Source organism: Haliotis rufescens, unplaced genomic scaffold (genome assembly GCF_023055435.1).
Source record: "Haliotis rufescens isolate VD_foot unplaced genomic scaffold, xgHalRufe1.0.p SCAF_4, whole genome shotgun sequence".
In the NCBI taxonomy this organism is placed as follows: domain Eukaryota; kingdom Metazoa; phylum Mollusca; class Gastropoda; order Lepetellida; family Haliotidae; genus Haliotis; species Haliotis rufescens.
Window position 1 is genome coordinate 51544928 of NW_025964112.1, and position 25429 is coordinate 51570356.

The 25429-nt window shown below is 38.5% G+C and overlaps 1 protein-coding gene across 20 annotated transcripts in view; it reads right to left on the reverse strand.

Annotated features, from left to right (window-relative positions):
* Window positions 1-25429, reverse strand: part of LOC124150819 (bromodomain adjacent to zinc finger domain protein 2B-like) — a 113459-nt gene that overhangs the window by 76445 nt on the left and 11585 nt on the right. For all 20 annotated transcript variants that reach the window (XM_046522921.2, XM_046522982.2, XM_046522937.2 and 17 more), the window contains exon 2: window positions 7727-7801. The gene's annotated coding sequence lies outside the window, so the exon portion shown is untranslated. The remainder of the gene's footprint in view (window positions 1-7726; window positions 7802-25429) is intronic.

Below are 25429 nucleotides of genomic sequence, written 5' to 3' on the forward strand. Positions count from 1 at the left end.
TTACAGTCAGACAAAGGTCCTATACAGGATGGAAACAAACGTTATAAAATAAATCTACATACTGAAATAATTTACATTCCAAATTACCTTTTACACAAATAGGCAGTCACATATATTCAACGAAGGCGAAGAAATTCAGCAGTTGGTGTCATCAGAAATATCTTATCTCGAGTCCAACAGAAATTTACACAAATGACATCTAAGAAAAACTACTTATTAAACTTTATAAGACAATAAATATTAGCAACATCTTACCAAAAACACCTGTTTCAGAAATCTGAGTTCAGATTCTCGTTACTTGTATTTACATCTCCAAAGAAGTTAAGGACCACCCAACTATTTCAGATTACTTTAGTTAATCTGTCATGGCATAACAGAGTAATTACAGTAATATAAAAAAATCAGGTGTTCCCTTAAAATGAAGAAACCAAGAATCCTAGATCAGGCAACTTGGGATTCGATCCCATGATACCCGTTAAGATCCGGGGTAGAATAGGTCTTCCGCAACCCATGCTTGCCGTAAAAGGCCACTATGCTTGTCGTAAGAGGTGACTAACAGGATCATGTGGTCAGGCTCCCTGACTTGGTTGATGCATGTCATCGATCCCAATTGCGTGGATCGATGCTCATGTGGTCAATCACTGGACTGTCTGGTCCAGACTCAATTAATTAGAGACTGCCATCATATGGCTGGAATATTGCTGAGTGCGGGGTAAAACAACAAACAAACAATCCCACGAATCCCGACATGGTTAAGGGACACAACTCTGTCCAACTAATCGTGGCGCCTTACAAAAACCAGGCCACCCATGCCCAACGTAGACGTAGATGACAACCATAACAGTAAAGTAAAGTCTTTTTTACCAGACATTTAAGTATATTCCTCATTTTGTATTCATGCTAAACTTCCACATTTTGTTCAAGGGAATATGTATGTTTTTACACGTCTTTTAACAAATCCTGCGGCATCACGGAGGGGGCACTATAAATAGTCTTCACACACTGTAGCAGTGTGGAGAATTGAATCTGATATCTGATGTGATGAGCAAACATGGACACCACAAACCTACCACAAAGCCCAAATTCTTCTTGTACGTTCAAATCCACTTTTAAGTAATTAATAGTTTACATGTCAGCTACCAATAACTTCAAAGGAAAGAAATTGTTTTACTCGGCCAATTTTCAAGTCATTTATGCTAAGATGCATGACACAATATAAAGCTGTAACTGTTGACTTTAAGCGTTTGTTAAGTTGTGAGTGAGTGAGTGAGTGAGTGAGTGAGTGAGTGAGTGAGCTGGGTTTAACGCCCCTTTGAACAGTATTCCAGTTACATCACGGTGTGGGATATGTGAGCTTAATATGGGGAGAAAGCCCGAAGTGATGCAGGTCTCAGATGTTTACGTTAAGTAACGAACAGAACAGTCAATGTAAATTTGAAATGATGCATTATCAGAAATATCACCTATTCCCTCTCAGCTATGTAGTTAACAAACAAGCAGGTATTATGACAGAATGACACAGCCACTAGTCTGTTAGTCCAAGTCTAGTGAAAAAATAATTGGACTTTTCATTTTTTCCCAAAATCTAGTTATTTTTTACATAACCACTGATCTGAAAAGAGCCTAATTAGATATAGCCACTGGCGTGAACCCTGATATTGTCTTTAATGAACACTATCTTCATCCTGTCCTTCCACAAGAACATGCTCATACCTGAACGCAACAATCTGTAACTCAATATCCACCGCCTCTCTAATATGGTATTGCATATTTCAAACCACAAACGCTTCACAAAAACACATACTTCATCCAGATATCCTAATAAGAAAATCCAGAATATAACTCTTCAAAATAATCAATATTAACCATGACTGAAACGTGTTCTTTTGAAGGCCTCAAAACAACAGACACAGAAAATCTTCATTCTCGATTCTCATTCTCTTGATACTAGTAATTCTCTCTTGTAACAGACAAAGCAAATCTTCATTCTCTCAATCCTCATTCTCTCTTGATAATAGTAATTCCCTCTTGTCACATTAACAAGCACTAAAAATCTTCATTCTCGATCCTCGTTCTCTCTTGATAATAACAATTCATTCTTCACATTAAGAAATACAGAAAATCTTCATTCTCTCGATCCTCATTCTCTCTTGATAAGAACAATTCTCTTGTCACATTAACAAATACAGAAAATCTTCATTCTCTGGATTCTCATTCTCTTTTGATAATTACAATTTTTTCTTGTGACATTAACAAATACAGAAAATCTTCATTCTCTCGATTCTCATTCTCTCTTGATAAGAACAATTCTCTTTTGTGACATTAACGAATACAGAAAATCTTTTTTCTCTCGTCCTCATTCTCTCTTGATAATAACAATTCCCTCTTGTCACATTAACAAATACAGAAAATCTTCATTCTCTCGATTCTCATTCTCTCTTGATAATAGTAATTTCCTCTTGTCACATTAACAAATACAGAAAATCTTCATTCTCTCTTGATAATAACAATTCTCTCTTGTGACATTAACAAATACAGAAAATCTTCATTCTCTCGATTCTCATTCTCTCTTGATTAGAACAATTCTCTCTTGTGGCATTAACGAATACAGAAAATCTTCTTTCTCTCGATCCTCATTCTCTCTTGATAATAGTAATTTCCTCTTGTCACATTAACAAATACAGAAAATCTTCATTCTCTCTTGATAATAACAATTCTCTCTTGTCACATTAACAAATACAGAAAATCTTCATTCTCTCTTGATAATAACAATTCTCTCTTGTCACATTAACAAATACAGTAAATCTTCATTCTCTCGATTCTCATTCTCTCTTGATAAGAACAATTCTCTCTTGTGACACTAACGAATACAGAAAATCTTCATTCTCTCGATCCTCATTCTCTCTTGATACTGGTATTACGTTCAGTACGCTGAACCCACTGCAGTATACCCTACCCCGACACTGCTATTTCACACACCTTGTTACATTCCTGAGCTGATAGTGAGTGGTAAGTCATGTCTACCAGTTTATGAATCCGTAATGACCCGGTAATCAATGGCCATATGCACAGCACAGATAAATATGTTCAGGCCTCACTGGCTGTCATTATTTCCGATCGAGGTGATCATCGGCAACAACACCCTTCGTAACTTAATCAATAATATATCATAAACTTATCCCGTCAAATGTGTGTGTCAACCCTGGAAGGGTGGAGTTATCGAAGCTGACTACATTAGGAATATTTCTGTTATTTGCAACAGTTCTTGAAACAAGAGTGCAGTGAGAAACTGCTTAAGCCGTTTCTAGTGGCAATATCGACAAGTGAGCGAGTGAGTTGGGTTAAACGCCGCTTCGAACAGTATTCCAGTTACATAATGGTGTGTTCCTTCGAGGAAAGTACTGAGTGGCGCAGGTCTCAGATGTCAACCACTTGGGGTAATATCGCCAGGAATCATTTTGCCATTGAATGCCTTCCATCATTTCCATAACGTCTCCATAGTGCATGGAGTTCTGGGAGAGGTGTCAGGTTCACCGACAGAAGTAAAGGTTTACTTACAGAGAGTCTGCCCTGTCACTGAGGGGAGTGACAAGCAGGAAACTGTGATTTTATTGTAGGAATTTATGACTGGACATTCTTCGCCTTTGAAAAATATCTTCGGGTCTTTCGGATGACAATCAGTAAATGTCCGAGAAAAAAAGCCAAACTGAAACCCTGGATGAATGAGTGAGCTATCAACTGGCTTATGTGTGAGTGAGTGATCAGCTGGGAGAGTTAGTGACCGACCAGGAGAGTTAGTGACCGTCCAGGTTCAGCTAGGCGAGTTAGTGACAGACCAGGTCTGTCACAAAATCTCTTAAAAACATCAATACAAAGACCTGAGTCTGCTTCTATCCTTTTCAATCGCCCCCCCCCCCCCCCCCCCCCCCCTCAATTCTAGTTGCAGACTGAACAAATATCTATTAAGAATGAACATGTGTATGCATGCACACACACATGCACGCACACATGCACACACATATGCACACACCACATCACATATACTACTTTTGATGAGGATATTTCTATCTTTCCATGATATACAAAACTGATTCCCATATGCCAAGTGTATATTCAAATAGGATGGCCATATCTAAATCCCTAACAAAGGTTGAGTGGTATATTTAAAAGAAAAATTCTTCCTGATGACAAGGTAGACACAATTTTATGGATAACAACTTCTTTAATACTGTAAAAAGCGACGTTTCAGCATAGATCCTTATACCGTTGTCAAGCTGCCTTGTCACCCGTCAACTTCTAAGTAATGCCTATCAGACAAGTGATCTTCCTGATGATAAAAATAAAACATGCAGCTTACTGTTTAAAGTTTCAAATATATTGGACTGTACACTCGCACTGCAAGTACTTTTGTACGAGTCAAGTACTACATACATTCAATTATCAAAATTATCGTGACCTGAGTGAACAGATATTTATATATACAAGCCACACACCAACAATGCATATCTCCGAGTCCAACACAACTTGAAATACATATCCTCCAATGCAAAATGTCACCATGATAGGACCTAACACTGAAAACAACAAGTGGTAACTTGTGCAGCGAACTTAATCACACACCACAACAATTCCTCCAGTTCTGACAGCTTGTGTGCCTCCCAGGCCTCTGTGTAAGTATACAGAAGACTGCCTGTACTGGATCACATGACCTGTGTCGTGGTGCAGTCACTATCCCCACCATACATAGTGGATACCCTCTCCACACAGGCCAGGCTGTGTCTCTGAGGACATAATTACAAAAGTACGAGAACATATACAAGCCTCATTTCTTTCACATGCTGGACTTAACTGGGTTGGTTGGCCAATACAGATGCCTCTCAGACATATTTTGGGGGGTCAAAGTCATGAACATGGGGTCCCAGTGGGGAGACATGTGGTACCTTCAGTTAATGTCCAAGATATTACTGATGTCACAACAATGCACATGTTCTGAATTCTATAATAGATGGGGATTTCGGTGTTAGGGTCAAGAAAGTCAACCATTGACACTCTAAACTCGGGTGTATTTCATAGCAGAATAGAAATGTCACCTACACTTAACAGGACTCACAATGTAAATTATTTGTGGACATTCTTAACTTTTATGCATATGGGACACAATACTTTGAGGTGAGGTGAAATGGGGTATAAACGTCAGGTCCAAGATCATTGCACTTATATAGCGACATGCATGCATGCCGATGATACTGCTAGCCCACTGAGATACCATGCCACAGTTTAACATGAATACCCAACTCAGACACAGTATACTGACTCCAACTGACCAGTCCTTGTGTTAGCCCCTTAATGCCGAGCGCCAGACAGTGTAACAACAAGTACCATCTTTTAACGCCTTTTGTATGACGCGGTTAGGGATCAAACCCCAGACCTTCCGCTCTTCGGCTGGATGCTCTATTTTGATCCAGTAATACCCTGATATACCAATGTTTTTACTAATTTGGTCACAATTAATTGAGACCGCCTCCGTGGTCAAGTGGTAGAGCGTCTGCCCGGAGAGCAGTGAGCTAGCACTATTAATCGGCATCAATCCGGACTAGTACAAGCAGCCACACAAACACACACACGTACATGCACGTCGCTATATAAGTGCAAAAATCTTGGCCGCGACATTAAACCCCATTTCACCTCACCTCACCTCACCTCACAATTAATTGAAAAGAAATCAACTATTTGAATAAAATTAAAACAGAAGTCTCTTATTCCTGAGACTTTGTTTCCATGTGATTGTTACAGTAGATTTCCTGAACTAATTTCCAAAATGCTCATAATTAATTTAACTTTAATTAATTTGACATCAATTAACACTACATCAATATTAACGTTACTAACAGAAGATCAACAAACCCAATAAATCCAAAACCTTCTTCAGCTTTCAACATCAACATCCCCATCCCCAGTTTATCAAATAAACAACACAATTCACTCCCAAAGTAGAAAACACAAAGCTTCAGACCAACAAAAGATGCTATATATATCTCAGGATGAACTGCGTCTTGAAAGTATTGACAGAGAAATACCAACATTTCCCTATGAAGACAAACGGGAATATGAGAAGGAGTGTACAGTAAATGCAACATGAAAGCTATCCACATCCAAAGAGAGGCTGAAAAAAGCTATCATCACCATTGCACTCTATTGCCATGAAGCTTTTAAAGAATCAATGCATAGATCACTGAGATGTGTTACACTGGCGTCATCCGATGTTTGTCAGCTAGAAACATAATCACAGCCCCATCCAATACCTGCTCATCAGGCTAGATGAGCTCCAATACAAAGATACAACATATTGCCAGTAAACAGAATAACAAGGGAGAGACACAGAAACACATCCTCAGGTACTCTTTGTCTAATGATGCTGTGGTTGTGGATTTCAATATCACTGAGTTTGTTGGGCTGAATGCTTCCTTTTAGTGGGTGAGGAGAAATTGGGTTTAACATAATGTTCAAAACTATTGCACATAGATTACAACATATATGCACGTGTATGTGTGTGTGGCTGCTTGTACTTGTCCATACTTGTGGCGATTTTATAGTCCTTGCCTATTGAGACACCATGCTGCTGGTTAACATGGATACCCCACTCAGACATAGTATACAGACTCCAAGCCAACCAGTCCTTGTTTTATCCCTTAAATGAAGAGTGCCAGGCAGGGTAACAACAAGTACCATCTTTCAAAGTCTTTGGTATGCGTGGGCAGGGATCGAACCACCAACCTTCTGCTCTCCAGGCAGACACTCTCCATGGAGACAGACCTTCTACTTTTCACAATATTTCACCCTGGGGTCACCAGGAATGAGTTTCACACACTGTACCAACATCAGGATTGAAACCTGGTCTTTGTCATGGTGGGCCAATGAATATATCACTTGATTACCCACTGCCTCATTTCAAAAATAAATTCTAAAAGTAAGGAAATAAAGTTTTCTCAAACACTGGAGATCCAATCAACATGGTTTTCTAATAGTTTAAGGTTAAATGCAAGGCCTCTTACTGTTAGTTAGTCTTACACAAATACAGTATGTGAAGTTATTTCGTAAAATATTAAATTGAAGTGAAATTAAAGAGAAATAGAGGGTTAAAGACGTATGTATTTGCCTTTTAAAAATGACCATAAGATTGCAACAGTCAACACTGATAAATTTACCTACCGACAAAAAGTTTTGTTTGACTGACCTACCAACATGGCAGCGAAGAGGACGTCTGTTGAAAAATCTAAAGATTTTATAGTGTGATTATTGCCAAAATAGGAATTTATGGCTATGATGTAATAGATGTAGGAAATTCACAAAAAATCAAGACATACAGAATATCAGGCCAAAAGGATTTCGTGATTTTGGGATTCAAACCCCATCAATACCTGGTAAAAGGAGTGACACAATAGCTTGGGGATCATACTCAGCAGTGTTAGAACTGAACTCAAAAGCTTTACACGCCAGGCTAAAGATAAAATGCCCTTGTAAGCATAAAACAATGGGGGAAACTAGGAAATTACCCCCTTTCTCCCTCCCCCCCCCCCCCCCCCAGGGTAGAAGGCCAATGTTAAGTTCTAGTCCTGCACCGATGAATGATGCATCCTGGGAAGACTTACACATGTGACCTGACATGTGACATGTGCATTCAGTGGCATAAAATAAAAGTGCTTTTCAGATGATTGATGTCACTTACCTGGGGGGCACTACAGCTCCTACAGATGATGTCGACAGGGGAACCTTACTTTCCGTAATTGATTTGAACATTCATCTGCAAACAAAACAAACAGGACATAAGATTTCAACATCACTACCTTTCAATTTCCAGTTACATTCAGATCTCATATACGCTCTGACATGAGTAGATATCTTAGGTAAACAATGTCTTATTTACCTATTAGGAAATGTATTCTCTTTATTGTTTACATTGTAAATACATTTGTGGTTCAATTTGCCTGACAAGATGTAAAAACTTAAAGAATTCCTGTCACATCAATTTCACAATTGCCAGACTTGTATCCATCTTCTGTGTGGAAATGTTCAAACTCGTTCCACTGAAGCGAATTTGCTAAGCTTTCTTGCCTTTCAAAATGACCTGTCTGACCTATTCAGGGCTAACAGTTATTCAGCCCCAAAAGAAAGATCATTCATAACTTACAACACTCTCAAAATACTGTCATGTCATGTTATGTCATGTCAAATCATGATCATACAAAACAAAAATCACAGAATGACTGCGGGTGCTTTAATGACCATGTGCAAATGAATTAGTCAGACATCCACACAAAAAAACAAAAAGATTTCTCTACAAACCAAATGGTTTCATGATTTTGTTGTTTGTATTATACCAAGATGCGAGCAAGTTTTAATGAAATGCCATGAAATGTCGCCCCTCACAGGCAAACATTTCATTATTCCCACAATGCAATTCCCAATTCCCCAAATGAGAATGTAATGTAATACACATATGATTGCTAAGTCTTCATTCTTGATCCACAAAGTAAGGCCACTAGGCAGCCGAGGCCTTGTAATGTTTTAGAGCTCCATTCAAATTTTACTGCAAATTGCTCACATGACACTTGATGAATTACTTCACGATATACATCACTTCATCCTGTGGGGCCTGACTGTCACCATGACAGCTACCAACAACCCCGTGACATGTTATTGATTCAACACAATTCCTAATGTTTCCGAATGTAGTACATATTATTCATAGTTGAAACATATTTCAGGCATAAAAATACAGCCGAAAAGAGGCACTTTTTAAACTCTGATTTCATAATCATATTAAAAAAAGTAGCCTCAAGGCTATATCATGCATATAGCTCACCTGAGAGCTGTTCAGATATGAATTAACCATATAAACACAAATATTCAGCTATGGCGATTAAGGAGCTAAAGTATTATTTTAAATATGGATGCCATTATGGATGCCATTTTGGCTCGTAAAACCTATCAGATTCTTCAAGCGTGTTATCATATACCCATTTTCATACATCCATACATTATTCAGTTTCGCCTTCCTTTTGTTTTCAAAAAAGTTTGAAAGCTTACGACAGAAACAGATTAACAAAGAACATTGACCGCACAAGTTAACATGAACATTGATACAGATGAGTTGGGCTGGGACGGGTAACCTGGGTACTCGGGTCGGGTGGGTACTGAGTAGGAGCCGGGTACCCACAAGACTACCCGGACCCGTGGTTAGTCGCGTGATACATTGTTCAATGACAAAAATTATTGACAACTCTATGTTTAAACTACAAGTCACTAATGTTCGCCGTTCTTTCTAACTATCCCCCCATTCCTTCTGACTTTTATATGTTTGAATAGAAACAAAAATTCCGTCAACTTCAGTGTATGCATGACCCGATCATTTTATATGTATATCTACATACATTTTGCCAGGGCTACAGTCAAACTATTCCCAATCGGACAGTTTGTACTTCTTGAGACCTACAGCAGGTACCCGGGTAGGGTCGGGTAATAGAGGGGTGGGTACCCGGGTAGGGTCGGGTATCAGAGGGGTGGGTACCTGGGTAGGGTCGGGTAATAGAGGGGTGGGTACCCGGGTAGGGTCGGGTATCAGAGGAGTGGGTACCCGGGTAGGGTCGGGTAATAGAGGGGTGGGTACCCGGGTTGGGTCGGGTAATAGAGGGGTGGGTACCCGGGTAGGGTCGGGTAATAGAGGAGTGGGTACCCGGGTAGGGTCGGGTAACAGAGGGGTTGGTACCCGGGTAGGGTCGGGTAATAGAGGGGTGGGTACCAAGCTAGTAAATGTGGTCTCCTCCCAACTCTAGGTAAGCAACAGTGTTGGGTATCAGGCCTCTCATCCACCAATAAAACATATCTACCATCCACCTGCAGCAATATTTGAGAGTCATTGCTATGTTTTTAGCAATATATGATATTGAAAATATTTCATAAGATAAAACCCTTTCACATCTCAAAGTCTCATGATTGATAATGGATAGTGGGTGAAACATTACATTCTCTGTAATGTGGTATGACTCACTTTCAGCAGTCTCAGTGAAGTCATATCAGTTGAGTGAGTCCGGTTGCTAACATTAAAATAAACACAGTTACAGTTGCATCATATCATGTCATGTCATGTCAGCTTGATAGTGGAGGCAAACCCAAGGTTTTGTTTGTTTGTTTCTCTTTTCAACGCCACACTCAGCAATATTCCAGCTATATGACAGCAGTCTGTAAATAATTGAATCTGGACCAGGCAATCCAGTGATTGAGATCATGAGCATCAATCTACGCAATTTGGATACAATGACTTGCATCAACAAAGTCAGCGAGCCTGACAACCTGATACTTTGGTGAGGTGAGGTGAGGTAGGGTGAGGTAGGGTGAGTTGAGGTGAGATTAGGAGAAGCTACCGTGAGGGAGCAAACCACAAATCTCTCCAGTGAGTGTGAGAGTGAGTTAATTCAATGCCGCTTTGAACAGTATTTCAGTTAAATCACTGCATGTCAGCTTGATGTGGGAGGAAAGCCCGAAGAGATATAGATCTCAGACCTGTACCATGTTTACCCCATTGGTGAAACCTACGAGACCGGTATGGTGCTGACAAACCTAGAAACATAATCGGGGTGAACCAGGATCCCAACCCACATTCCTAGTTTTCTCGCGTGCCAAAGGGACGCAACTCTGCACCTTAGATGATTGCACCTTAGATGATTGCACCACCCATGACCCCATGGGCCACCCTAGGCAGAGGCTCCATCCACAAGACCATGGAGGCGTTCCACATTGGTGAATTTAATAAATCTGGGATTCGAACCCATGATAATTAGATCCTGACACAGTTGAAGGACATAACTCTGCACAGCAAATAGCCACATCTGGCAGCACACGTCTCCAAGATCAAGTGAGAAGTGTTAATCCATTGGATTATTCCACTTAACATAACCATTATCCGGTGTCATATAAAAGGCTTAAGACCCAATAGAACTATTCTCTTTATCATTAATAAATCACGTCAGTATAAAGGCTTTGATTTCAGCGCCTTTCAAGATGTCATCCCGCTTTACTGCTTCTTAAAAACATCTTATCTTCTGTTGTGTGTGAATAACCTTCTTTGATAAATATTTCTCCATAAACCAGCCTTTTTAATTATATCTATTTGAAAAGTTGGGATGAATAACTTTGAAGTCTGTTATTTCCTCCTATCCAGCATTTTCCTGACAATAGAAATGTGATCTTTAGTATGTCGGATGTCATATTTCATAAAGTATGTCCTCCATCGTACATCATTACAGTGCAAAGTTAACGTTTTAGGAACATTCCCACATCACTGTCGTGACTGACATTGAAAGAAACATGCCAATAAAATATTATAATGTCATTGTTTGAACAATTGCTGAAGGACCATTTTCATCATCAGATTCAGACTCAGTGTTAATGTTCCTAGAAGTATGAGCCAGTGACACACAGCATGTGAGTATAAGGCAGAAGCAAGGTACAGTAAACTATGTTAATAACAATATATGCTGTATATGTGCTGTATATGTGCTGTATATGTGCTGTATATGTGCTGTATATGTGCCGTATATGTGCTGTATATGTGCTGTATATATGCTGTATATGTGCTGTATATGTGCCGTATATGTGCTGTATACGTGCTGTATATGTGCTTATATGTGCTGTATATGTGCTGTATATATGCTGTATATGTGCTGTATATGTGCTTATATGTGCTGTATATGTGCCGTATATGTGCTGTATACGTGCTGTATATGTGCTTATATGTGCTGTATATGTGCTGTATATATGCTGTATATGTGCTGTATATGTGCTTATATGTGCTGTATATGTGCTGTATATGTGCTGTATACGTGCTGTATATGTGCTGTATATGTGCTGTATATGTGCATATAACGAACTATCTTCACTGGTTCCACCACCTTGGTGATGGTTTTGGCAAAATCATAATCAAAATCAGGGTGAAACTGGGATTCAAACTCACATCACAGACAAAGGATGCAATTGTGAACTGTCAATTGTGCCAAGAATTGTATAAGCAGAGAGTATAGAGTGAAACAATAATATATAACATGTCATTATCATGAATATTCACACATAAAATTCAAACACTGGGTGGGAAAATGTATTGCAAATATTTATTAATACAGTATTGGTAATACCATTTGTTCCAAATCTAAAACATTGAATAAAAATCCTCTAAATTGTTTTTACTTGTTACTTGCTTTATTTATTTTTTACCAAGACAGACCAGGCAGATGTCAATCTGAAAGTGTGGTTTCTTCTGCTATTGGTAGCAGTATCAAAGGGGTTAGTATAGAAGGAAAATAAGAGTGAACTTGGGCCTATATAAAATGTTTAATCAACAAGGTCAAGTGGCTTTACAATGTTGACTCCCAAGACGAATGAAAGATAATTTTTCCGTTACCTTCCTGCATTGGATCTACACCCTATAATACCTTCAGGTGAATTTAAACCTCTATATCGTCACAAATGAAAATGGTTTTCAATACGAAAGTCCATTCCTACAATACACACACACAATTCTCTGCAGTTGTGGCATAGTTTAGTCTACGCCTTTTCGCACCAGGGTAATTTAAACCTCTATATCGTCACAAACAAAACCGGTGTCAAAAATATGAACATTCAACCATGACACTACACCATGATACACACTCAACTCTCGGCAGTTGTAGCAAGCAGTTAGATAATGCTACATACAAAAGCAAAGCTGAAAGCAGTCCATATAGAAAACAGAGAATCGGTCTGTCCATCTTACTGCATATTTAATGTCACCCTTGCAAGAAAAAGGAAAACCAACGACCCAGGAGACGTGGAGAAGCAGGGAGATGTGACTTGGTACTTAGCCTGCAATGATAACTGGAGGTAGAAGATCACAATGAAAAGGACTTCCACTATATTGATTTGCCAATAACATGACACGCGTTTCGTACCAGCTCTGCAAATGGACGTACGTAAATCTGTAGCTAAACAGCCACATTTTCATTCCGTTCAATATCGGAGAAAACACAGCACTGGCAACATGGCATCAAAGGAAAATAATGCTTTGTAGGATTCATCAACATTGCTGCGGTGTCATGGCTGGCAAACGTTGCACGATGCGAACAAGTACATGCATCATTTGGGCTGAGTTAGTCGCAACATATGCAAAGAGAGATTGGAAGTTATGAAAAGGGAGATTTGACGACAGCTCTCATCAATGTTTAATGTCATATTTGAGGGGGAAATCAGGGTTATTACAAGACTCTGGTTGATCAATATGATTGGCGAGGTAATGGCATTCCAGTAATAAAACAATTCAAAGAAAAGGAACTTAGACAAAAAAAAAACTTTTTAAAGTAAATCGGAAAAGAAAAATGATTATCAATTAAATTTCTAATGTGTAAGATCAGAGAATATAATAATAAAGACAAGTTTCTGCATCAGTAAATATGCTTTATTCTAAGAAAAAGCTGTAAGTAAAGTTGAACATGCCTTGCAACAATGGATAATAACTAACGACAGAATTTAATATACCTACATTTAAATTGATCATCTGGTCACAAAGAAATGCCCTACATCACCAGCAGAGATGCGTTTACACACATAACAGCATTTCTAAGGGACTGGTCCTTAGGGGAGGGAGGAGGGGGCAAAAGGGATTAGGGGGATGTCATTTCAAGGGTGAAAAGTGGACATTTTCTGATATTTTTGCATTTTGTCTTCTTTTTTTTTGGAGGGGGGAGGATCCATCATGAAAAAAGGTAACAAGGTCATCAAAAAATATGGGGAGGGTCATTTATCTTCAGAACATTAGTACATCAAACAGCTCTGATCCACTCACCCTGACTGGTCCTAAAGCATGCTGTTGTGATAGAAGATCCAATTCTGACTTTAATGAAATATGTCAATATGTACTACCAGAAGACAACTAGTTCTCTCATCTGTGACAAGAAATATCCTAAAATGTCACTCAAACATTGATTGATTTTTCTATAAAAGAATCAATGCTTTTTTTCTAATGTCCATAACAAAACTCATTGTCCTTATGAGTTGATATTTTCCTGAAGCATTGATCAATTTGCTTACTGCCCGTGAAGATCCGGCTTGGAATTGGTCTTTAGCAACCGATGTTTATCGAAACTGAAATACTGTTCAAAGCAACGATAAAACTATTTCACACTCATACTCACTGGAGTGATTTGTGGTTCGCTCCCTCACGGCAGCTTCGCCTCATCTCACCTCAATTCACCCTACCTCACCTTTCATCACATCACCTCACATCACCTCACATCACCTCACCCTACATCACCACCCTACATCACCTAACCTCACCTCACCTCACCAAAGTATCGGGTGGTCAGACTTGCTGACTTGGTTGATGCATGTCATCGTATCCCATTTGCATAGATTGATGCTCATATCAATCATTGGATTGTCTGGTCCAGATTCGATTTATATACAGCCTGTTGTCATCTAGCTGGAATATTGTTTAGTGCAACATTAAACAACTGACCAACAAAAGAGAAAATTAGAGAAAAATAAGAAACTTATTTTTAGAGTGAATGATAATGGTTTTATGCCACCTTTAGCAATATTCCACTAATATCAAGACGTGACAGCAGAAATAGGCTTCACATATTGGAGTGAGTGAGTGAGTGAGTGAGTGAGTATGGTTTTACGCCGCTTTTAGCAATATGCCAGCAATATCACGGCGGGGGACACCAGAAATGGGCTTCACACATTGTACCCATGTCGGGATTCGAACCTGGGTCGTCGGCGTGACGATCGAACGCTTTAACCACTAGGCTACCCGACCGCCCTCTTACCCAGAATATCCACAAGGATGTGCTATTGCTAAATGACAGTGCCCTAATTCTTTCTTGAATCTCTGCAGCATAATTAGAGATATTCCGATGACTGACAGTTAATGTGTGTATGACAGCTGCATGAAAGTCGTCATTGTAAGACACAAGCGTCCACTATTCACTACAGTGAACAGCTCTGTTTGTTTCAGTATGTCAGTATCAATTTATGTCAAACTCATTGAATTTCAACTTAGGCATTTACATTTAACATTTGATCATTTCAAATATTTATAAAAACTGCCTCTTTGACATGAATATTTTAGATTTGGGAAATATTAAAGTTTACAAACACGAATGATAGATGATGGATCAATTTGAACACACCAAGGACAACCAATGATCTATGATGAACTCCCAACTCGATTTAAAAATCACATTTTACATGAAACGTCCAAATCGTTTGCATATAATGTTGCTTGTTTACCCTAACCTACAAAAGCGGGGGTCCAAGGGACCCCTTATTATAATTAATTTTAAGGGTCCTTTTAGGCCATACGTGGGTCCTGTAAAAACCGTGTTACCGTGTAGTGTACTGTAGGTTGAGATCATAACCTTAGAGCCTGGAATGAGTGAGTGAGTGAGCATGGTTTTACGCCCCCTTTTTTTTAGCAATATTCCAGCAATATCACGGCAGGGGAACACCAGAAATGGGACCCGGATCTTCGGCGTGACGAGCGAACACTTTAACCACTATACTACCCGTCCTTAGAGCCTGGAATGAATCGCTGATGGATGAAATAACAGACACCATAACTGCTCTTGATGCACTGTAGGTACTATTATTGAGTGTCCTTCAGGATGCAGTATATTTTTTTTTCTGCGTCCATTCTCTACATTTGTGCGTACTGGATGCTCATCTGTGCGTTGCATATATATATAACACTCCTTTGTATAAAAAAAGCATTTGGCCAACTATCACTGCAGCAGTCCAAGTTAACGGATCAATTATTATGGATCATCTGTATCTCAGTGTACAGTAAGTGTGATAAGTGTGTATTGCACAGATTCAAAGGGATATCAATATTCAGCCTTATTTATTTTTTTAGTTGTATTAAGAGTCCAAACATCAAAAACAAAAGTCTGAAATGTAAAAAAAAAGGCTTTTTAAAAAAAAATATTTGGTCCACTCATGCTTGCTGTAACAGCCGACTAATGGAATCGGGTGGTCAGGCTCGCTGATTTGGTTGATGCATGTCAGCGTATCCCAATAGCGTGGATTGATGCTCAAGTCAATCACTGAATTGTCTAGTCCAGACTCGATTATCGCAAGACCACCGTCATATAGCTGTCATATTGTTGACTGCAGCGTTAAACAACAAACATGATTTCACACAATGGCAATATATGACCTAACAGTTTCAAATGTATCCAAGCTTAGAAAACATTAGAAAGGACGGACAGCAGCGCTTGAAAACAGGGAAGTGTTGAATCATCATTCAATTGTTTCCATGTACTGACTCATTGCAAACAAGGAAAATTATTTACCATACAACACCAATTGGACAACTGTAAAGTGTTGGCACAGTTGTTTAACTGAACAATTTGGATTGTTAACAAAGTTGAACAATCAATCACTCAGTATATAACTCCCCTCCCACTCAAACACTCCCTGCCCACATTCAATACTTTGATTAAAACACATGTTACACAAACACAAACAGCACAACACACATATATCCTCAACCATTCAACATAAGGAAATCGGACAGGACCTCAATTATACCACTCAAATAAGTTATGCACCACTCGATTCTTTCTTCTCACAATAGTTAATCTGTCATGGCATATGACAGAATAGGGTGGTCTTCTTTCAAGTAGTATATGACAGCCTCACTTTGAATATGGGTTCACGCCGCTTTTAGCAATATTCCAGCAATATCACAGCGGGGGACACCAGAAATGGGCTTCACACATTGTCAGCCATGTCGGGATTCGAACCCGGGGCTTTGGTGCGAACGCTTTAACCACTAGGCTACCCGACCGCCCTGCCTCACTATGAATATGGGTTCACACCGCTTTTAGCAATATTCCAGCAATGTCATGTTGAGCTTCCCACATGGTACCCAATCACATCTGGACCTGAAAATCCAGTGACTGAGATCATGAGCATCGACCTACCCAATTGGGATACAAGAACATGCATCAACCAAGTCAGCAAGTCTGACCACTAAATCCTGTTAGTCGCTTCTTACAACAAGCATAGTCACATTTTACAGCAAGCATGGGTTGCTAAAGACCAATTCTCTACCCGGATCTTCACAGGACCCTATGTGGGGAATCAAACGCGGATTGTTTTCAGTTGAGTGAACGCTTTAACCACTAGGCTACCCAACTGCCTGCTTATCTAGACCAATATCAAGAATCAGGTGATCCCTAACTTCTTTTGAGTAGTAAATATTGAGGGACTTGAGAAGAAGAACTTGTAGCAGGAGGTCATACGATACAGAACATTATGCATTGTCAACCGTCATAACAAAGATATTTGATACTTTTTAAGGAAATTAGACCCAAGTAAAGAAGACATAATACTTTCATATCCACGTCGAAGTGACATGATTTTTAACGTTAATAAAACCACCACACGAGATGGAGTGAGTGAGTGAGTGAGTGAGTGAGTGAGTGAGTGAGTGCTTTTTGCCGCTTTAGCAATATTCCAGCAATATCACAATAGGGGACACCAGAAATGGACTTCACACATTGTTCCCATGTGGGATTCGATACCCACGTTAGTCTGTCTTACAGACCCTGAAACAAATATATATCAAATACAGCCCATGCAAGTCTATAATGTTCGGCAAGTCTAGATTACTGCAGTATCTGAAAATGAAGAGAGTCACTGGGCTCCCTTTTATTATATTTTTATTAAGATAACTGAACAACTGTTTTTTCTGTACGATATGTTCATTTCAGAGACTAGATGTTAGTCTATACCCACGTCTTCGGCGTGACAAGCAAACGCTTTAACCACTAGGCAACTCCACCGGCCCTACACACGAGATGGGAATAAGACATGAACATGAAGCACAAATATCCCGTTCACAGATCGTGACTTTATTTTTCACATAATTAAACATAACCTAATTTCAAACATGAACACAGTAATGGCATACTTCCAAAACAGAAACTGATCATACAATAAACTTCCATAATTGTTTTTCATTATACAGCTTATATTGGATCATGAATATTTTGGGGAATATTTCTTGTAGTGAAGACTGAGCACACTATTACATAAAAATATCACATAAAAATATCACATAAAAATATCCCCCAAAATATTCACATGATCCCTAGCTTTCTTTGTTCAGCATATATTGCTCCTTGTGAGCATTAAATATTTCCGTGGGAGGACTTTCAATGAAGACTAACTATTTAATTATGTTTAAACTTTTGATTAATTCCTTATGATATTAACGCACTACAAAATAGTATACAGGGATAGATACAATTTCTCATATCCCACTTATTTACAACTCATTCAGGACTGGAGAGTTATATAAAATAATTTGATTTTTGGAGAAATCAACTAGTCCCTCTTAAATGCAAATGTGTATACACAAATTTTACCTTAATAAGTAATTACGTTATTCAAATGATGTTTAAATAAGTAATTACATTTTTCAAACCATGTATACAGTTGTTACAGAAACAGTGACATAGCTAGGGCTGGCTAAAAGATCAATAATCGGAATTATCATTGATGGGAAGAAATATTGATGATTAAAGATATGAAATTGTTGCCATAAATAATAACTTACATAAACTATTACCCGGTATGATGATATAAAATTTAAATTTACCAAAACAGACTTGTTATTGTCAATAATGACAACTGTCGAATACGGAAAGCAACTGTTTTTGTTATATCTCAAATGTCCACAAAGTAATCTATGTATAAAAGTGTCACTGCTCACCAGTAGCGTGAAATATATTGATTTCTTTTGGGACTTTCTTGCATATTTGCTTAAAGTTACTTCTCCGATATTTATCTATATTTAGTTAGCGATTATCAATCTCAATAATCTATATCAATAGCCAGCCCTAGAGTCAGCAGAAAGTTGTATCACTAATTGCACAGGACTGTCACTGTCCATATAAGAACCCAGCTTACAATCATCTACACAGTTCATCTAATTTCAAGATCAAGGTGCATTTATCTCAAGGATCACCTTTGTTTGTGATAATGTTTGTCCACAAAATTTAACGTTGATGCAAGTGCAAATATGATTGTCAGCCCGTGTTGACAAACATGCAGTTCCTACAACTCAACTTGTACAATCAGACGAACACTTCCCTCCATGCTGAATCACGATATCAGCGCCCTTACGTCTCTACTAATATAAACACACAAAGCATATATAATCATTTTTCCTTTAAATATTTATTTTAAGAATACCAAAAGTGCAATACCTGGAAATCAGACATCTTGTCCAAATGAAAGTATTCTTGCCACCAAAGCAAAATGCACACAAAGTCTTGAAGGTTAAAATCGGATATGTCACATATTCATGCAAATATGGACAAAAGAAATTAAAACCCTCACAAGCACCAAACCGATTCCTGAGATTCCCGCATCAAGTAACCAGCGAAGATCTCATAAATTACAAATACCAGTAATAACCAACTCAATCAATCCTGAACATATCAACTACACCTTCACCTTCTGAGAGGAAACTGAAAGATAATTCATTTGTGGAGTAGCTGTGCTAGCTCGGCAAGTACAGCTAGCAATGGATGATGCCCAAGTCATAAGATTGAGGTCAGGCACAGTTTATAATACTGCTATCAGCCAACACTGAGCTTGTGGCAGAAAAATCGAGACAGACGAATGTTTGTTGGCTACAGGACAAGCGGTGTTAGACAGAGTTCATCTACTGCTGCCTGAGTCATAATGGCCTGGGTGAATCTCTCCACTCTGCAACATGTACTCTCGCAGGCTTACAGCTACATTCACCTGATACATACCTCCCTACCTCCCGAGCAGACATCATGTTGATCATCACAGAGTAGGATTAGTGCATGACTTATAAACAGGATTGTCCCAGAACCTTGTTTGAGATTGTGTGAGGTACTTATACATTGTTTTACTGTCAAATTAAATAGGACTATATATGCTTTACTATCAAACTAAATAGGGGATATATACATTGATGATGATATGGTAAATACACGGTTCATATTGTTTTTCTCTCATATTAAACAGAACAAAGGACTATATGCTTTACTATCAATTAAACTATAAAAAAGTAAATCGGGGGAGGGTTGGTTTGTTGTTTAACGCCGCACTCAGCAATATTCCAGCTATATGACAGCGGTCTGTAAATAATCGAGTCTGGACCAGACAATCCAGTGATTGATATCATGAGCATCAATCCACGCAATTGGGATTGATGACATGCATCAACCAAGTCAGTGAGCCTGATCACCCGATCCCGTTAGTCACCTTTTACGACAATCATGGGTTGCTGAAGACCTATTCTACCCCGGAATCTTCACGGGGGGGGGGAATAACATTTCCAATTGTATACCCCCCTCAGGGGAGGGGAGGAGGGGGGTATACAATTGGAAAGGAGCCATTTCTCAGTAGGAATTATCTTTGCGCAACACCATAGGCTTATTGATGGAAATTATCATATTTGTTTAACTGGGACTTTAAATATGTCACTATATCGCTAAATGGTGGAAAAAGAGGTATTCCCAACAATAAGAATCAAGAATCAAGAATTTTTAACGTACAGAACACCCTCCTAGGGCAGGGTTCAAACTATCTACTTATGGGAATAAATATACCTATAGACATGAGAGGCAGATATACATGATGTACATCATATATACAGGTATTACATATTAATTTCATTTACAGTATATAAACATTTATGTATATCATGAGGTGGCTGGCAGCGTTCACTTAGTGTTGAAACTGTATTGATAGACTAGAATAGAATATGCATGCACACTTTCAAATTTGTTCTTATTCATTTTTACTAACATGAATAACACATCCGGCCAATAAGGTTGGACTAGACAACTGACATGAGAGAAAAACAAAATTTAACTAAATGCAACTGTTAATTTATTTCTAAATAAAATCAGATCTAATAAATGGTATACAGTCTATGACTTTAGCCACCAGTTTGAAGTCAGACTCAAGTAAAATTAAGATCAGTCTAGTAAGCTTAGCTAACAACAGACAACATGATAACACCAAAATGTAAAATAAAGTATGCTAAAAAGTAGATTCAAAAGTGTTTGGCACAGTTTTGAGTATAAGTCTCTACCATCTCATCACACCTACTGAAGATAAATTCTTGACATAAATATTTACCTGTTTACTGTAAAGATAGTCAATATCCTGTACTGACACAGGCTCTACATGCACTGAACCACTAAATTAACATACATGTATAAGAAAACTAAAAATATTCAGATAATCACAAGTATTTTTATTTGGACCCTTGATAATGATCATTGTCTGACGTTAGTACTATCTCTTTATATATCACATAAGGAAATCCTTTAGCACTAATCCTCATAGGGTTTAGGAAGTCTTTGGTTAGAGTCCCTATTTTTAAGATTGATGCGACTTGTGCCAAAAAACAAAGCTGCAACTACCTTCAATACAATAACATGTGACGAAATTACATGAATAATTAATATGTGAGAGAAACTCGCTCAAACCTAATGAATTATCAACACATCACTAAGAGCAATCATTGTCTGTGTTACATCTTGCAGACACTGAAACCAAAACATTTTAAAATATTAAAGTTAAACAACAATTATTAACTATCAACTGTCATCTATTTGTTTACACTGTATACAGTAAACTATTGAACTCAAAGGGACCACTAAGTATAGTTTGTTATAACCGTAGTTCATTATAAGAATTTATACCGCATATATGCATAGCAAATGTCAGGACAAAAAAATAAGTTTGTTATATCCGTCAGTTCCTTATAAGCCCATTTGTCATAAACGTATTTTACTGTATTTAAAATTAATTATTACTAATCAAAATATTCCTCATAAATAAACAGCTTTCAATCAAAGACAAAAAACAATAGTGAGCATTTCACTATCTTACTGCAACTGTATCATAATTCAATTAAAGTAATAAAGTGTTTAGGGTTAGGGATTGTTAAGAACAAACATTTGCAGAAATCATTTCTCTTTTAAAATTCAACATAGCACAGCTTCAACATCTACTGCATCTCAATGATACAACTCCCATGATGAGAATTTTAAGAGTCCCTGGGTACAAATTCCAGTGCCTTCATTGCAGAGGGAGTGAGCTGATGCCTTACTGTAGCCTCAGCATCACATTATTTTAAGTATGCTCAGCCAAGATTATTTTAAGCAGTGGCCCCTGGACAGGCACATTGATTCAATAAGACTGATACATCTGACTAACTGGCAGTTAAGTGCCGCAGTGCTGGAAAGACCTGCAAACAGATGCACCACATTTGCCACTGGTGCTCCAAGAATGCTTCTCCCAGTGCCTATTCCACGATTATTTCAGAGCAAATTCAAAATCTTTTTTTTCCTGATAGAAATGTACAGCAACATGATAATCATCTCAACGTTGTGAGGGTCTGGCACACAGAGAGACATGGTCTAGTTTAACTGGCGAGAAATGAGTTTTACACAAACACTCCTCCCTCTCTCTTCTCTTACTCAGCCATTCTATGTTGCATCACCTGATAGCCGGAACACACCCAGGCTCTGTCCTGCACACACCTTGTACTGCCGACACTGTCTGAGTTTAAAACACGATGCATAGCCACACACACAGGGATTGTCCCTTGCCCCATCAATGAGTCAATGAGTAAGGTTTTACCCTGCTTTTAGTAATATTCAAGACCCGTGAAGATCCGGGGTAGAATAGGTCTGCAGCAACCCATGCTTGCCGTAAAAGGCGACAATGCTTGTCGTAAAAGGCGACTAACGGGATCAGGTGGTCAGGCTTGCTGACTTGGTTCATGCATGTCATCGATTCCAATTGCGTGGATCGATGTTCATGATGTCAATCACTGGATTGTCTGGTCCAGACTCGATTATTTACAGACCACCGTCATATAGCTGGAATATTGCTGAGTGCGGCGTTAAACAACAAACAAACCAACCAACTAGTAATATTCAAGCAGTACGGAGACACCAGAAACTGGCTTGACACATTGTATTACAGCAAACTGTTTAGAACGAACACGTATATAACAAACTGACAGATATAACACACTGTTTTCTTGTCCAGTCCATTTGCTCATAATGAACTGTGGTTATAACGAATTAAAATTAGTGGGTTTTTTTAGTTCATTATAACCGTATTTTACTGCATGTGGGGAATCAAACTCGGACCTTTGGCGTAAGGAGCTAGTGCAAGGTTATACATTCTGTACAACTGGTTTCATATCCACACAGACTCCATCCAACATTTCGACCCGTGAAGATCCGGGGTAGAATAGGTCTTCATCCACCCATGCTTGCTGTAAAAGGCATCCAACATTTCAGCACTGGTCTTGATAATTATTACCGTGAATGAGAGTTCGGTTTTATGCCGCTTTCAGCATTGTTCAGGCAATATTGCAAAAGGGCTCAACACATTGTACCAATGCTGTGAATCAAACCCCGGTTTTCAGAGTAATGAGCTAATGCTTTAACCACTTGGCTACCCAACCGCCATGCTCCATCAACCATTTCACCGCTGGTCATAATAATGATGAATGACAGTTTACGCCACTTTAAGCAATATTCCAATAATATCACAGCAAGGAATACCAGAAAATTGCTCCACACATTGTAGCAATATCACATCCAGGCCTTCAATAAGACACATGAATGCTTTAACCATTAGACTACCTCACCCCCCTAATAGTTTTGATACATAAAAGCCATAAAAGCCTTTCCATAATAATATTCTGCTAAAACAGAGTCTATTGTACAATTCTGACTATGTCATAAGCACGTGTGTATGAATCTCTATCAAATAGTGATGATACCAGGTGTTCGCGAATAGGTAAGCCTATCCTACCCCACCAGTGACACACATCACAAACACAAGCCGATTTCATAGTGCTAGCCTACTGAGATACCATGCCACAGTTTAACATGAATACCCCGCCAGGGTCACAACAAGTACCACAACAAGTACCATCTTTGAACATCTTTTGGTATGACGCGGCCGGGGTTCAAACCCCAGACCTTCCGCTCTCCGGGTGGATGCTCTAACAGTAGGTCCCTGAGGCGGTCACGGAATAAAAGTCAATGGGTCCTTGTCACAACAATAATGTTTAAAATGAAAGTTTCAGGGTTACCTACACTCAAATATCTATGGCAGTGACTCTCAAGGACAACAGGGGACTATGTAACTTCTGACACTGTTAAATATATCCATAATAAGCAAACCTCAGCAATATGAAATAATTTTACTGCAAATATTGAATTTCACAAACAATAAAGACACATGACTCAATCAAAACATCAAAGGAAGGAAACTGTCATTGATTGACTTACTTTGAGAAGTTATTGAGTATATCAAACATAATCACTATGGCGACATGATAAAAAGACAATCATACAACTAACACAAATAGGTGAGCATAAAAATCATACCATGCACAGACTCTAAAGATCCAAAACCAACCTATACACATTACAATTGTACCTGCATTGCTGTTACCGAAACCTCTTATAAAAAATGAAACAGTGCATCAAGGAAGTCGACAAGAGAAATGAAAATGCATTTTTTAATTTTTCCAAGTGCAGGGATGATGAGTAAGTTTGAACAAGCGCCAAACCGAGACGGCCATGTGCGTACCTTGAACACAAGACAGAAACTCCTGAGGGCCATAATCACATTTTCAGATCTGTACTTAGCATGAAGTTCAACACAACTCTGCAGTCAATCTGAAGGCAAAGTCGAGGTGCACTACATGAAATCATGTCGGACAAGGAAAGGGATCAGCGATGGCCACCAGCTAAGCCTATTTCTCCTACCAAGGGCACAAAACTGCAAATGTTTCTTCAACATATACTTGACATCCTGGAGCCTGCTTTCTCTGGTGTCAGACATGTATTGAGGTTTTCATACAACTCAACTTTCAAACAAATCTTACATCTAAAAATATTACACACAGTAAGTTATACTGGTATTGCTAAAAGTACAAACTTTATTTCCCCAAGAGAAATCCATTCAAGTCTCAGTCCATGAATTGCCGCTCGCTCATCAAATTAAGACTAAAATGTCTTTTTTATTCAATTAACATACACGTAATATCATCTAAAACCCCTTAATTATGCAGGGTTCAATAAAGAATTTCCAAAATTAAAAACCACAGAATTTTTCATGAGCCAATCCTTGGTAGCGAGCTCTGTTACATCTGTTAAAAACATAAATCACAGATGACCCTGTAACTTGTGAAATTAATGTTCCACGCTTTCTCTTAACTAATATTTATGTAATCGTCATCTACTTTTAGTTTCCCTATTTTAAAATTATAATTCTAAATTTAAGTGTTTCATTTCATTTTTACATAGAA